This window comes from Petaurus breviceps, unplaced genomic scaffold, assembly GCF_028583685.1.
Source record: "Petaurus breviceps papuanus isolate PSGF00001 unplaced genomic scaffold, PetGlider_PUasm1.0 80, whole genome shotgun sequence".
Lineage (NCBI taxonomy): Eukaryota > Metazoa > Chordata > Mammalia > Diprotodontia > Petauridae > Petaurus > Petaurus breviceps.
This window is the reverse complement of record NW_027186540.1, coordinates 11,413,983-11,429,543: the sequence shown is the minus strand read 5'-3', so window position 1 is coordinate 11,429,543 and position 15,561 is coordinate 11,413,983. Positions and strand designations below refer to the sequence as shown.

At 37.5% G+C, this 15,561-nt stretch overlaps 1 protein-coding gene across 13 annotated transcripts in view; it reads right to left on the bottom strand.

The window, feature by feature from the left end:
• Nucleotides 1-14,916, bottom strand: part of LOC138176019 (semaphorin-3A) — a 665,616-nt gene extending 650,700 nt beyond the window's left edge. For 8 of the 13 annotated variants that reach the window (XM_069106728.1, XM_069106733.1, XM_069106729.1 and 5 more), the window contains exon 1: nt 14,569-14,916. The gene's annotated coding sequence lies outside the window, so the exon portion shown is untranslated. The remainder of the gene's footprint in view (nt 1-14,568) is intronic. The other 5 variants (XM_069106734.1, XM_069106736.1, XM_069106741.1 and 2 more) reach the window with 1 other exon arrangement.
• Between the last annotated feature and the right edge of the window lie 645 nt (nt 14,917-15,561).

Here is a 15,561-nt window from a genome sequence, read left to right as displayed (position 1 = left end):
TTAAGAGACTTGCCCACGGTCACACAGTGTCTGAGGTCAGATTTGAACTCAGGAAGAGAAGTCACCCTGACTCTAGGCCCAGCAGTCTACCCACTGTGCCACCTCATACCCTCAATCCCTTTGGGTAAGTCACATAAAGGAACTGAGTCTTAGGGTAGTTATCTATAAAACAGTGATAATAATGGACCTACTTACTTCATAGTATTATTGATGTCAAATATGGTAATGTATATGCAGGCGTTAGCAACCATGACATACTTTTATAAATTATTTTATATTATTATTTTGTTGTATATGATTTTTATTGTATATTATTACATTATTTATAAATTATTACTCTTTAAGATAATAAAGTCCACACTCTTTTCCACTGAGTCCCAGAGAGGGTGAATGATTTATTAAAAGTCACATAGCTAAGGGCAGCTAGGTGACGCAGTGAGTAGAGCACCAGCCCTGGAGTCAGGAGTACCTGAGTTCAAATCTGGCCTCAGACACTTAACACATAAACTAGCCATGTGACCTTGGGCAAGTTACTTAACCCCAATTGCCCCTCCAAAAAGCAAAAAAAAAAAAGTCACATAGCTAGTTGCTATAAGAACATGGTCTGGAATTGGGATCTCTTTATTTTCAGTACAGTTGTCTTTCTACTACACCTTGACATACCCCTTCATTTTCTCCTATTTCACACAGACTGAAGTTATGGAAGAACAGGGGTTCTTCAGTTAGGTTTGTTGGGTCTGTTGATAGATTTATATGAACTTGGAGATGGAAAAAATTACATAATTATTTTAACTATCCTCTAACTGAAATTTAGAATATCCTTCAATTATTAAAAATATTCTTAAAAGAGATTCATAGCCTCTATTTGTCTGTTAAAGAAGTCCGTCTATCTGTCTCTCTGTCTCTCTCACTCACACACACACACACACACACACACACACACACACACACACACTGAGAATCTTTGAGAATGCTACTCAAGAGATTGGGGGGATTGTGGTAAAATGATCCAAATCTAGGGGCGGCCAGGTAGCACAGCGAGTAAGAGCACCGGCTCCAGTGTTGAGAAGACCTGGAGATCGAATCCCGGGCTCAGACACTTAGCACCCACCCAGAAACACCTGGCCGTGTAACCTTGAGCAAGTTACTTAACCCCAATTGCTTAGGGGCGGCCAGGTGGCTCAGTGAGTAACAGCACCAGCTCCAGTGTCAGGATGACCTGGATCAAATCTGGGCTCAGATACTCAGCACCACACCCAGAAATAACTGGCCGTGTAACCTTGAGCAAGTTACTTAACCCCTATTGCTTTAAAAAAAAAATGATCCAAATCTAAAAGGAAGCAGATCAAAGCTCAAGTACATTACTGGGTGTAGTTGGATGCACTAATAAATGAACAAAGCACTTTTAGGCGGGGTGACAGAGGGAGAGCTGGTCTGAGAAAATGACAAAAAAAAGATGCACTACTGACATGTCAAACTTCTTGTGCCCAAAAGAGAACTCACCATTTTCTCACAAAATCTTTTCTCTCTTCCCCACTTCTTTATTTCTGTTAGATGTACTGCCATCTTCCCTGTCACAAAGGCTCAGTATCTTAGAGTGATCTTTGCTTGGATTTACTCTTTCATTCAACCCTCACACCTAATGGATTGGCAAATTGGGTCACTTCTACTGCAAATGTTACTCACATCTATGCCCTCTTTTTTTTTTTTTTTACATTTGCTAACTTTTTTTTTTTAAAAATTTTATTTACTTCTCTTTTAAACTATTAGAAGAGGCTTCTAACTCTTCCCCTCTCCCTCCCCCCACCCCCCCACCCCTGCTCCCCCGGCCAAGCCTCAGGTCTCTTCTCTCTATTCCATCCTTCACACTGCTGCTACAGCAATATTCCTAATTATACCTTTGATCACATCACTCTTCAGATTATGTGGTAGGGGACCCTAAGTGTCTTGAGATTGAGAGAGCCTCGTTTTGTCTCCCATGTTCTCTCTCCATAGAAAGAGAAGCTGAGAAACCATGCAGATAGTTGAAATGAGAGAGAGAATAAGAAAGAGAGAAAGAGAGAGAGAGAGAGAGAGAGAGAGAGAGAGAGTGTTAGCTGAGTAGGCTAGTATAAGGAACTCAGAACAAGCCTTACAACTATATAAAGGCAGATCAAGAAACTAAACCACTGCAAATCTCTAACAAGAGATATGCAAATCAAAATAATGCTATAGTTTCACCTCAAACACTAAAAATTGATAAAATGGACAAAACGCATTAAGAATCAATATTGGAGAGGTTGTGGGAAGATAAGCTGATTAATACAATTTTGGAGTAGCTGTGAATCAGCTCCATTACCTCTGACCCAAAGATTCCATATCTAGAAGATCGATGAAAAGTAGTCTCTACATATACCAAAATATTTATAGTAGCACTTTTTATGATGGTGAAAAATTGGACAACAAATTAAATGCCCATCAGTTAGGAAATGGGTAAATTAATTGTGGTACATAAATGTAACCAAATGCTACTGTGGTGTTAGAAATAACAAATGTGACGAGTACAGAGAAGCATGGAAACATCTACATGAATGGATGCAGAGTGAGACAAGCAGACTCAAGAAAGTGATATACAATGACAACAACAATGTAAATGGAAAGAATAACCACACACCTATAAAAAGAGAATGTTGCAGAATCACAAAGATCTTCCCTCCCTGCAAAAAACAAAGAAACAAACAACTTCCCCCCTTCCCTTCCCCCCCCCCCCCCCGCCCGGCTTTCCCACACTCCTCAAATATTCTGGTGGCTAGGTGGTACAGTGAATAGAGCACTGGCCCTGGAGTCAGGAGGACCTGAGTTCAAATCCGACCTCAGACACTTAACACTTACTAGCCGTGTGACCTTGGGCAAGTCACTCAACCCCAATTGTCCTATTCTTCCCCCTCCAAAAGGCAAAAAAAAAAGAATCACAAAGAGCAAGCACAGGTCAGAAGAAGAGATGTGAGAGAAGGCTCCTAACTCACTGTTTGGAGAGGTTGGAATTCCACAAGTGTTGCACATGATACATATTTTCATGCTTTTTCACTGTTTATCAGTTATACAGATTATTTTTCTTTTAAAATGTTATATTTAACACATATATATATATTAATGTATATAACAAATCTGTTATATGGGGTGACTTTCTGGGAGTGAGAATGGGATACCTGTAGTAGGGAGAGAGTGCTGATGTAAAACACAAAATTACATTAAAAAAAGCCTATTTTAAAGAGAGAGAGAGAGGATAAGGGATGGGGAGAGGGGAGGAAGAAGGAAAAGGAAGGACAAAGGGAGAAGAGGAGAGGGGGAGAACAAGAGAAGGTATGACAGAGGGAAAAGGAAGAAGGGTGAGGAGGAGAAGGAGAGGGGAAGGGAAAAAGGGAAGGGGAGGGCATTAGTAGTCATCAATCATTCTAAAATAGTTCTCAATTATATATTTTTCTCTATTCCTACTGCCACCTTGTTGGTACAGTCATTATCATCTCCCACTGAGATTGTTTGAATAATTTCCTGATTGTTTTCTCTGCCATTGACATATTTCTTCTTTAATACTCCTTTCACACAAATACCTACTCCAAATGCAAAGTCTGACAACATCACTTCTATGATTAAAAAACCTTCAATTGCTCCCCATTGTCTACAAAAAAAAAGCTATAACCTCACCCCAGCATTCAGAGACCCCAAAAGATAAATTCAACCTTTAACGCCAGGCTTGCCTCATAGAACATGGATTTAAATACTCCATGTTGCAACTGAAATGAACTACTCTTTAATTTTCATTTTCAGCCTGCCCTCTTTCACATTGTCTCTCATGCTTAGGATTGATCCCTGTCCCTTCCCTCATCCTTTTGGTCAAGGCTTAATTCAGGTGGCACCTCCTCTGTGAAAACTCATTCCTCTCAAATTTCTCACAGCACTTTGCTTGGGTCTCTCTTTGTGCATACCTCTGCTTCAGTATCTGTAAGATCCGTGTTGTATTTATCTTTGTGTCCCCAGAGACAACACAGTGCCTTCTAGCAAGCATTTACTTAAGTGATTTGGGGCTTGGCTTTTTTTTTTTATGATTGGTGAAGGCATATATAATTCTGCATATAAAATCAAAACCTTATCCTTCAATAAATTGATTGCATGTGAATTAACTACATAAGCACTACTAAAGAATCATAAGCACCTTAAAAAAATCCTGCTGTCAACAAGCTATTTTTCATATCACTATAACACTAAAATGAATGGTTACACCCTGAAATGTATGGTCCAGTGATGAGGTTAAAAAAATACAATAAATCATTCCTCCACATGGTGGAACCACCTATAGCATTTCTATTCTATGAAAACCAAGATTGAAAGTCTTTCCAATGACATGTTATTATTTTGCACCATGCACATTTCTTTCATTTTCTCAAAGAGAAATATGGTGAGAATATTAATATTATTTCTTAGGTATAACTCATCTGACATATGTATAATGTATATTTTCTGTTCTGATGTTTCAAAGACTTTCAGATTGAATGTAATCATTTGTGCTATCAACCATTTAGAGTTTTAAGAAATACATTTTTTTCCCCAAAACTGATAAGTTATGAGATGTTTGGGCAGTTAGTACTAATTCTGTGGATGCTTTCTCCATTACCAAAAAGTGGTTATGGAAACAGACATGTTAGTTTTAATATAGCTCAACAAAATGAGAGAATAAGAGAGATTCTATACTTGTTTGTCTTCTGTATAGTTTTTACTTGTAAATTCCAGTAAGAATGTGTACATACACAATCTCTCTCTCTCTCTCTCTCTCTCTCTCTCTCTCTCTCTCTCTCTCTAGATATATATATATATGTATAAACATGAGTATGTGTGTATATATGTATAAACATGGGTATATGTGCATATATACACATATATTTCAATTTTAATATTTTGATTTGCATTTTTATATGTATCTCTCATTCTTTAATACATGAAAATTAAAGTTTAATTTAAAGGGACCATCTATATTTTCAAAATCTATTTATTTCCTAAAACAGTGTTTGCAAATTAGGTGTCTATTGAATGCTTTTTGAGTAACTGATTAATTGATTAATCATTTGAATTATTTTTTTCATTTATTGCAAAGAGGGGAATATTTTAAAATCCCTCTTCACTTTCTATTGCTGGTTGTTCTTACAGATTTCAGAATATCCTGGCCCATAGAAGGGCCATTCTAAGTAAAGTTCTTAGTAATGATATCGGATTCATCTTTTAATGTTTTTTTTCTCCTTTGCAAGTATTCATGAATGTCTTCTTTAACCTTAAAATCAGCAGGACAGAACTTGTTTTACTGAAGACCACAATAGTACTCCCAGCAGCATCCTATTTAAATGATCAGCTAGTACTTGGAAAGGTTTAAAGATCCTTTCACTTTGTTTCTTTTTGATGGAGTTTATGTGACTTTCTAATCTCCCAAACCAAAGACTCATCACAGACAAATAGTTTCTAAATGGCATATTTCTGGCCATTCGAATTCCCAAATAAGTCTAGAATAGAAATAAATCAATTACCTTCCCAATGACTGAACTGATCAAATTAAGCAAATAATTCAGAACTAATATCTTTTAACTGAAATAAACATAATTGAGGAGAGAGAAGGAAGGAGAATGGAGGTTCTGTTAATGGAATTATCTATCTGCCCTCCTATTTCACTATGACTCTTTGTATGTAGTAACCAAGGCAGGGCCCCTGGGTGGTACAGTAGATAGAGTGCTGGGCTTAAAGTCAGGAAGACTCATTTTCCCAAGTTCAAATCTGGCCTCAGACACTACGTGACCCCGGGCAAGTTACTTAATTCTGTTTTGCTCAGTTTCCTCATACGCAAAATGAGCTGAAGAAGGAAATGGCAAACCACTCCAGTATCTCTGCCATGAAAACCCCAAATGGGGTCATGAAGAGTTGGAAACAACTGAAATGACTCAACAAATACAGCAGGAAAATAATAACCTCAAGAAAAACAACTTAGTGAAAAAGCCAGTCAAACCTGTTATTTACCTTCAGGTAAATAACAATAAATGTTTGACAGATTAAGTGTCCATATTTCACATTGTAGTTTGCCTCAAGCTCTCCTTTGCTCTTATTTTATTCTCTTTTTTAGTACAGTGTCATCTTTTATCATATCAAGTCTAGTTGTCCATTACCTTATTTCATCTAAGCTCTTTAGAGAATAGGATCTCCCATATCTACCTACTGATACAGTACCAATATTGATACAAGTAGACAATCAATAAATGATTCACCATAGGGAATGTTTTCCATTGCTCTCTCTTCAATAATAATAGCTCATAGTTACTCATGAACATTTTCTTTCACATTTGTATGATATACCTATTTTTTTAGAGCAAGTTAAGATAGGAGAGTATATAAAATTAAGAGCATGCATTTTTACAACTTTTCTACTTTTCTTCTTCCTTAAATTGAAAATTCTCAATTTTTGATGCAATCAATTATACTTAAAGGTCTAAACACTAAAATTAATATCCAACATTTCATACTTCTCTGATTTCCAAAAAATATGCTAAGATTATGCACATTTCTTTGTAGAATCAATCACATGCAGAAGATATTATATATTCCATTATATATGTCATGTCTAAACTCAAACCACATATGCGCACGGAAAAGAAACTAGCCAACTTATGAATCAACATCCTATTTACACTTCGATGATGAAGGATAATAATTTGCTGGCTTAGGAAGGTTACATTTGACTTGGAGTTTGCATGACGGTTATGATTTCAGAGGCAGAGATGAGGATTCCAGATTTAAGCCAAGACTCATGGGATGTACACAGGGATTGTAAGTCATATGAAGTGCAGTGCTGTATGTAGGTCCTGGTGGCAAAGTTTGACCTTTGTACCACAGGTGTCAAATACAAGGCCCACAGACCTCACAATACTTCCAAGTGGAGCCTCATTCAGATTAAAACGTAACTGGAAAATAACAACAACAACAACAATAAATAAAAACATTGTAGAACGTAGATAATGCTAATGTGGTTTTCTAAGGCAATATGAGTCCTGCAGGGGTTGATCCAGGTTAAATATAACTGGAAAACAGGAATACTAATACTAATACTAATAAATAAAATCCCTATAGAACATAAATAATGTTAATATGTGGTTTTCAAAGTCAACCTGTAGGGATACAGGTTTTAGTGACCCCCGTTTTTATTTGAGTCTGACAGCACTGCATTATATAACTGTTCTTGGCCCTGTGACCCTACACCCATAACGTTTTCTTCCACCTCCTGTAGCCCCATGGCAATGGCTCCAGATAACTCTTCGCTCAATCTCTTTCCTTGCTGCCCACTCCATTGAATCCTTTCAAAAACCTCAATCCGGGCTTCCAGATCTCAAATTGATGGTAAGCCCAAACTTATAGAAATATTAAAAAGAAGGGAAGGATAATTGAGTATAGTATCCCTCTCATCTTTGCAGATAGTATCTCTCTCCTCCTTTTTATTCCATACATAGGAAAAGACTTCTAATACACAGGGGGAAGGGAGGAGGAGGAAGTTCACCCATGCAAGAGGATTGAGACTCAAATGAACATCTTTTTAATTTAATTTTTCCCTTCTACTAACTCTACAGAGATATCCTAACTTCATATGTTGCATGAAATTGGTGAGGAGAGACTCTTAATGTCTTAACACTGAAGGGTCTACCTATGATTGATTTGTACTTATGCAATAATGATAATAAGGACTCATATTTTTATAGTAACTGAGGGCTTAAATACCACAATGCCAAGGATATTTTTATGATTTCTGGATGTTCATAAATGATAATGCAGTTAAAGAATTTTAGAATTATAAGGGACATCAGAACTCACCTAATTCAACTACTTGTACAAGGAAGGTAACTGAGTATCAGAGTTTAAATGACTTATTGAGGTCACACAGCTACTCAGTTAACCAAATATAGTTGCAATATTTTATTCTCTGGGTGTAAAGGACAACTATACAAAAGGAAATAATAAAGAAAAACTATATAAAAATATAAAAGGAAATAATAGTTAGAAAAAAAACATAAGGAAAAAAATATATTTTCCCAAATATTTAAGCAGCTAAAAAAGTGAATCTGCCAAAAAAGATTTATTATTTTTGTTGGAAAAAGTTAATTAATGATAGATATTTTCCTGGAAAATATACATCCAACATTACTCTCTAAGGATAAATATTGACCTTTCCTGTGTAATTCCAGAAGGACTTGGGGAGACAAAATCAACTCCGAGGAGTTAACCTGTTGATCTATGGGAGTAATGGTGATGACCTGGAAACTTCATGCTTAGTGTAGCTACTGAATCATCAATAATAAAGCCATTTAGAGTTATAAGTCAATGGCAGCTATAATGAGTCATTTAGAATACTAGGTTTAAATTTCCAATACTAAAATTCAATACATTATTACTATTTGTATATCATTTTAATATTTATTTCCCTTTTTACAGCAACAGGTCACTAGATGTAGTGAAATGAAGATTGGATTTACATTAAAAAACACCCAGGTTTGAATTCATGCCTGCAACTCACTACTTGTGCATGGTGGGCATGATATTTCACAGGTGTTGAACATGAGGCTTGTAGGCCTTACAATACTCCCAAGTGGGGCCTGATCCAGACTGAAATGTAATTGGGAAACAATAATAATAATAAAAATAAAAACACACTAGAAGATAGCTAATGTTAATATGTAGTTTTCTAAATCAATATGTGACCTTCAAGGAGTTAGGATTTGGAGGCTTTATAGAGGACTCTCTGGGCCTTAGTTTCCTCAGTTGTAAAATGAGGAAGTTGAATTAGTTGACTTCTCAGGACTCTTCTATCTCTAAATCTTCCATCTTTCATCCTATGAACTGCCTAAATTAAGGGTTTTTAGAAAAACCTCCTTCCAACTTTCATTAAATATATCTGTCCCCAAGTTCAGACAAAGCAGAATGGAGGAGGTAGGCAATTACCTATTTTCCCATTACCTGGACATATCAGCAAAAGATTTTTAAAAGCATCAAACTGAACATCTGGTTAATATGATCATAGAAGTATAGAGAGCTACAAGGGAAATTAGAGGCTATTTCCTTTCATTTTGCATATAAGGAAATTTAGACCTAGAGAGATTAAGTGACTTTTCCCAAAGGAACTGGACTTGGACACAGGTCTTCTGATTTCATAGGTCACTTCCCACTATATTATGCTGCCTCCTAAAAAAAAAAAAAGGTAATTTCCTCAAGTTCACTTAATTAGATCCACCTAGAATCTCTTCAAAAGCAAATTCAGTAATTTGCTCGAGTTCACTTCAGATGGGTCACTTAGATAGAAAATTTTGAATGGTCTTACTCAAGGGCAATTCAATATTCCATTAAAAAATATGGAGGTAGATAGCTCATATCTAGTACATCAACATTTTGTTATGTAGCTAACAATCTAACAGACATTCTTTACCCTTTTGATGTTTAGTAATTAAATTTTCAGTATCTCCTCTTTGTGGATGGAGATCAGTTTGTGGCATAGGGATGGGGAAGGTAAGCAAATAGATAACACAGAATCCTTGAAAATTCTACTTTTGAAATCAAATCTTTCCTTCCCCCAAAATTGGACTCTAAGGTCATTTCCACATGGTGATAAATATTCAGAGATGTTGTGGTGTGGTGGAAAGGTATCTAATCTTGGAATCAGGAGACCTGGTTTCCTGATATGTTCTAAATGTTCAGACATGGGATAAATCATGTAAGCTTCAGGTTGGGATAATATAAATACCAGATAATCACAGGACTGGTTCGGGAAACATGCTTTGTAATCTTAAGGCAGCATATAAATGTGAGTCATTGGCTTGCATATGGAAAAGGGGAAATCCCTAATCAATCCCTCAGATATGTCTAAATATCTAGATGCTTATAACTATATAGAATGAGTGTTAATAACTTGAGAGTTTGCAGATATTCATTCATTAACTCCTTTGATTCTTCAGGGTGGAGAGTGTTAATTGAACATTCCTTAAACAGAGTAACTGTTGCCCGCAAGCTGGCCACCCCTATTGAGGAAAGTACAGTCATATGTGGTGGCCCAGCTAATCACCTGATGTGGTCTACTCGGAGAATTCCCAAAGGACTGCTCCTTTGAACTCTGAGTTGCCAAAAGTGGAAGGGGCAGGAAAAAAGGAGCAAAGTATTTCCCTTGCCACATTCACACATCTCAGTTCTAAATATACAATGCCTTGGGCAAGTCTTATAAATAGGCATCCCCTTCCACCCCTGTCCCGAAACATCTACTTCACGGCCTATAATTCCCACTGTTTAAGTAACATTCTTGGGGTCTTTAAGGATTTTCAATGTTTAAGAGTGGCTCCTTTAAAACAAATTAAGATAGTCTTGCTAAGTGGTCACACAAGTCATTGGCAATTTAAAATTAATTATAAGTCAGTATTTTAGGAGATAGGATTTGATTCACTATTGAAGAGTTCAAAACACAAACAGCATTAAGAATGAGGAACTGAAGAAAAGCTCATAGCAGAGACGTGGGGAAGAGGGCAGGAAGAAAAAATGAGAAAAGGGTCACAATTAAAGCAGAAGAATGCCAAAGAATGGCAAACTTTGCCTAGGTCCAACCCTTTTACTGCCATTTCAATTTCCTTCAAATGCTACCTTTTGCATATGAGTGCATTGATTTTAAACTTTTCATCTAGATATTTGGTGTTATGTAGGCAGATCCTCAGTTTAGAATGTTTAAAAGAGAACACATTTCTCTCATGTCCTCACTATGTACAACTTCCTGTTACTGTTGAGGGCACTAGCATCGCCTCATAGGTTAACAATTTGGGTAGCATGCTGGACTCTTCACTTACTCTCACTCCACATAGTCAATGTGGTTTCTATCTTTACAACAACTCTCAGATGGAGCCCTTTCTCTCCACTCACATAGACAGCATCCCCATAAAAGCCTGTATCATTTCTCACCACTGCAATAGCCTCTTCATTGGTCTCCCTAATCCAGTCTATCATCCGCTCTTTTAGCAAAATGATTTTCCTAAATTATAGGTTTGACCATGTCACCCAACCCAACACCCTCACTCAATAAACTTCAATGACTCCCTCTCATTCCTCTATATGAAACTCTGTTGTCCAGCTCCCCTAGTCTACTTTTGCTATTGGATGCCCTCCATACCTAGAATGTCTTCCCTCCTCTCCTAGTCTCTGCCTTTCAGCTTCCCTGGCTTCTTTTAAGATTCAACCTAAACTCCATCTTCTGTAAGAGACCTTTCCCTGCCCTCTTCTTTCTTCTTCCCCCCTTTCCTCCTTCTCCTCACTCTGAGATTGCCTTCCATCTTCACTGTGTGTGTAGCATGGATGGGAACCTGTGGACTCAGATGTGTGTGAATACATAACTATATACATATACTATATGTACTATATATGTGTGGACATTCTTATTTATATATGTGAATTCAAACTGTACTGCAGAGAGCACAACTCGTGGACAGGCCACGTTGTTCAAATGCAAAATGCATTGCTTGGCAAAAAAACTTTTTATGGAGAGCGCACACAGGACAAGTGTTCACATGGTGGTCAGAAGAAGCAATACAAACACACTCTCAAAGTCTCTCTCAAGAACTTTGGAATTGATTGTGTGACATGGGAAACACTGGCAGAGGATCGCTCAGCTTGGCGTGCCCTCATCAGAGAAGGTGCTGTGTTCTATGAGCAAAGCAGAATTGAAACAGCTTAAAGCAAATGCAGGACGTGCAAATTTAGAGAATCCATCCCAAATGTTCACATGGATTATTTATGCCCAACTTGTGGTAGAACATTCTGAGCTTGAGCTTGTATTGCTCTGATCAGTCACAGTAGGACACACTGAAACTTGACTTTAGCATAGTGATGTCATTTTGGTTGGACAACAACCAACCAACCACTACACACACACACACACACACACACACACACACACATATATATATATATATACCCTATATATGTGTGTATTTTTTTATTTATATGTGTATACTTATACACACATATAAATAAGAATGCACAGGTTTTCCATTTGACCATGCTCCTTGAGAGCAAGGATGTTTTTGCCTTTCTTTGTATGTCCAGTGCTTAATTCTGGGTCTGGCACATAGCAAGATCTTAACCATTGCTTGTTGTTTGAGTTAGCATCTAAAATCAAACTAAAACTTAGACTTGAATGCAAGTCTGTTTACTCCCAAGTCAATGATCTTTCCACTTTCCTATGATGATCATAGATATATTTCCTATGGGACATCTAAACTGAATATTTTAAAAAGTTTATCTAGTTTAAATGGACAAAATTATGTTTGTGAACCTAATTTTATGATTTATTTTTGCTTTCATTCAATTAATTTGCTATATTCTTCAGTGAATCTCAGACTGCATTGTGAAAATTTTCACTGCCCCTATAATCTACTGGGGTATTCTGTATAGACCTATTCCTTGGCACAGTACAATTTAGATGGTGAATTCGCTACCTTATCTAAAGTTTGATTTAATTACCTGAAATCTAAGCCAAATTTAGGAATCCAGCTACTTGGAGTAGCAGTGAAGGTTCCAATCAGTCATCCCTACACCCCCTCCACAGAGAAGTTCAACTGATTTCTTCACTTAATTATGCTATTTTTTTTGACGGGCCTGATTGAATTGACCAGATGTGTTGGCACCATGTAAACACAAGCTCAGGATAAAAAGAAGCCCCTGACTACTCTCATTTGTGTAATACTGAAAATGAAATTAAAAAAATAACCTGAGGGAATGAAGACCCCCATAGCTCTTTTTTTTGGAAGTGGAGTGCCAAAGTAGGGTCCAGCCTTTGAAACTGACTTCCTATTAATCACAGTCTGACCTTTTCATTAAAGGGCACTTGTTGGAGCCAGAGAAATCATTACAACATTCATATGTGTGAACTGTACTGCAAAGTATTCATGTACTGGGACAGACATAGTGAAATTAGATTCTCTCCCTGTAGGGGGTAGGCATTGACCGCTATTTGATGCCAACAACTGTAGTTTAAGACATTTTTGTGAAGAACAGGTTTTATAGTATTTCTACCCTACCATCAGCAATGTCAGGTCCACTTCTCACAAAAAGAGACTTAAGAAATAGTAATTAATTACAGCTCCCATTATAGGAACACCATCCAAGATAGATTGTGGATACTCAAAAAGGATTCTTCAGGGGTCTGGAATCACAACTTTAGATAACTGCACCATTACAAATGCTGTCCATTTATAGCGTATATATATATACATGTATATAAAGTTGGTTGTAAAGCATCACAAAGGAAAACTCTAAACAACATTCTCGTGTAATTATGCTTTTCCACTTGTTCTGTAGGCATGTGGTTTTTGAGAGGACAATACGCTATGGTGTAACTGCTCATTCCAGATAAACAAATCCCAAAATGAAAAGAATCAGCTCAACCATTTCTCCAAAGATAGACATAAATGTGCTGACAGTTTTTACTACATTCTTTCTTAATGCAATCATCTTTGGGAGACTGAGGTGGGACCTTGGTCAGGGCACATGTTTCTTGTGTTTATTTCTTACATAGAACATCATACATCTCATGGCAAACACATTCTTGCACATTGGCTGACATTCCACCTGAAAGTCCACTGCCGTTAGCTTGTTAACACACTTCAGGATATATGGTGAGGTAGTAAAAAGATTCCCCATAGCCAAGTAAAAATCGGGGTAGGGGGCTCAAGGAATATGTGTTTGCTTAGATCAAATCTTAGTTTTAAGTTCAAACATAGTTTAACAGTGAATTCAAAGTTGTAAATGGAAAGTAAATGCAATTTTAAGGCTGCTTTAAACCAAGCATGAAAGACCAAAAGTCAAAGTTGAGATTCCATACATCTGGTTTTAATATCTCTTTCTCTCTCTCTCTTTACTATTAGACAAGTGACCTTCTTTTTGTTTTGAAAATTCATTATCAACCGAGCTGCAATAAATTCACTGTTTGGGGGTTATTCTGATCTCTGGTTCCTTTTGAAATGGGGAAGATCACGGATGGTTTTGTTAAACAAATAATCAGACAAACAAAAACCCTAGCTTTCCAGCACAGGCTGTAAATATAACAATATATTCCATTTAAGCTGAAACTGCTTAAGAAAAAGAGCTTCCCCCTCTTGGTTTTCAAAGGTGGTAGTGTCGTTTGCCCCCCTCCCAGAACTGTGGCAAAGCACTTGCGATCATCATTTTTGACAGCAATAAACTGCATTTCCCCCAGAAATCGTGGTTAATATGATTGGCTGCAGGCTCGAATTAGCATTATTATTAGCAACACATTTTAGTTGCGGGAGCTCCTCTGGATAAGGAAGTCGCTCAGTACGACTATTTAAGCCTGAGTGGCAGTGCCAGGGCACTGCAAAACGAAAGCCAGGGAACTCCACAGGGTCATGAACGCAGGCTGGATTCTGGTTCATTTCTGTGCAGCCTTTAGAGAGTTACCTCAAAGTAAACACCCTTAATTAATTCCCAAGTAAAATAAGTAAAGACGAATTTTCCACTTACTGTGTGCTGGGCTTTGTCCATACGCTGGAGGGGAAAAAAAAAAAGAAAAAGAAAAAGGACAGCTCTGCCGTTCTCACCTGGCTCCAGGTTGCTTTCTGAATTAGTCCTAAATGTAAGCCGTGAGAAGCTTATTGACTTTGTAACTGTACAATGAGCAACCCATCTTGCTGCTGCTAGACAACCCTTCAGGACAAAATGCTAAACTTCAGCATAAGAGCGCAGCATCTATTACCCCTGAGGCTCTACCATTTCACCTACACCTGGGCGGATCTATCAAGCTTCATCTCTATTAGAGCGATTTGACTCTGTGCTTTAAGAGGGGGGTGGGGGGGAAGAAAGCTTGCCGTTGTCACACTTGTTTCCTATTAAAGAGCCTTACGGTGGATTGAGTAATTGTGTACGAAGGTAGTCTGGCTGGCAGATGTGCGTAGCCCCAGCGGAGCACTAGATTCAAGGCAGATGGGTTGTACCAGGGCGCAAACAACATTGAGTGAGAGAGGCGTGATTAAAACAGCAGGCCTCTGTTTTATAGTGCTGGAAGTGGGGTACCATTAAAAGCTCTCGGGACCCAAAGCTCCCCAAATGGCATTCTCTGCAGCAAGCAAAACAAAATCAATGAAAAAAAAAAGTTCAGGTCCAACTGAACGAATTGTAGAGATTTTTATAATATACTTTAGCCAATAATGAATGATAGATAAAAAGGGTTGCCTCCTCCCACCCCACCCCCTTTTTTGTGCATACTAGTAAACTTAATTAAATCTACTCAATCACTGGTCTTCTTGGGTTATTGATAGTGCTACTGTGATGGATTTGAAACAGATTCCCTATTCTGCCTATAAGTCAGGGTTATCTTTTTAATCTGAAATAAATTGCCTTAAGGAGATTTACACTGTCGGGTTTGACTTTTCAGTTTTACAGGAGAGACTCAAGATGACATGTTGTAATTTTTTTTGAGGGGGTTGAAGCAAATTTACCAGAAAGTCTAGGTTTAGG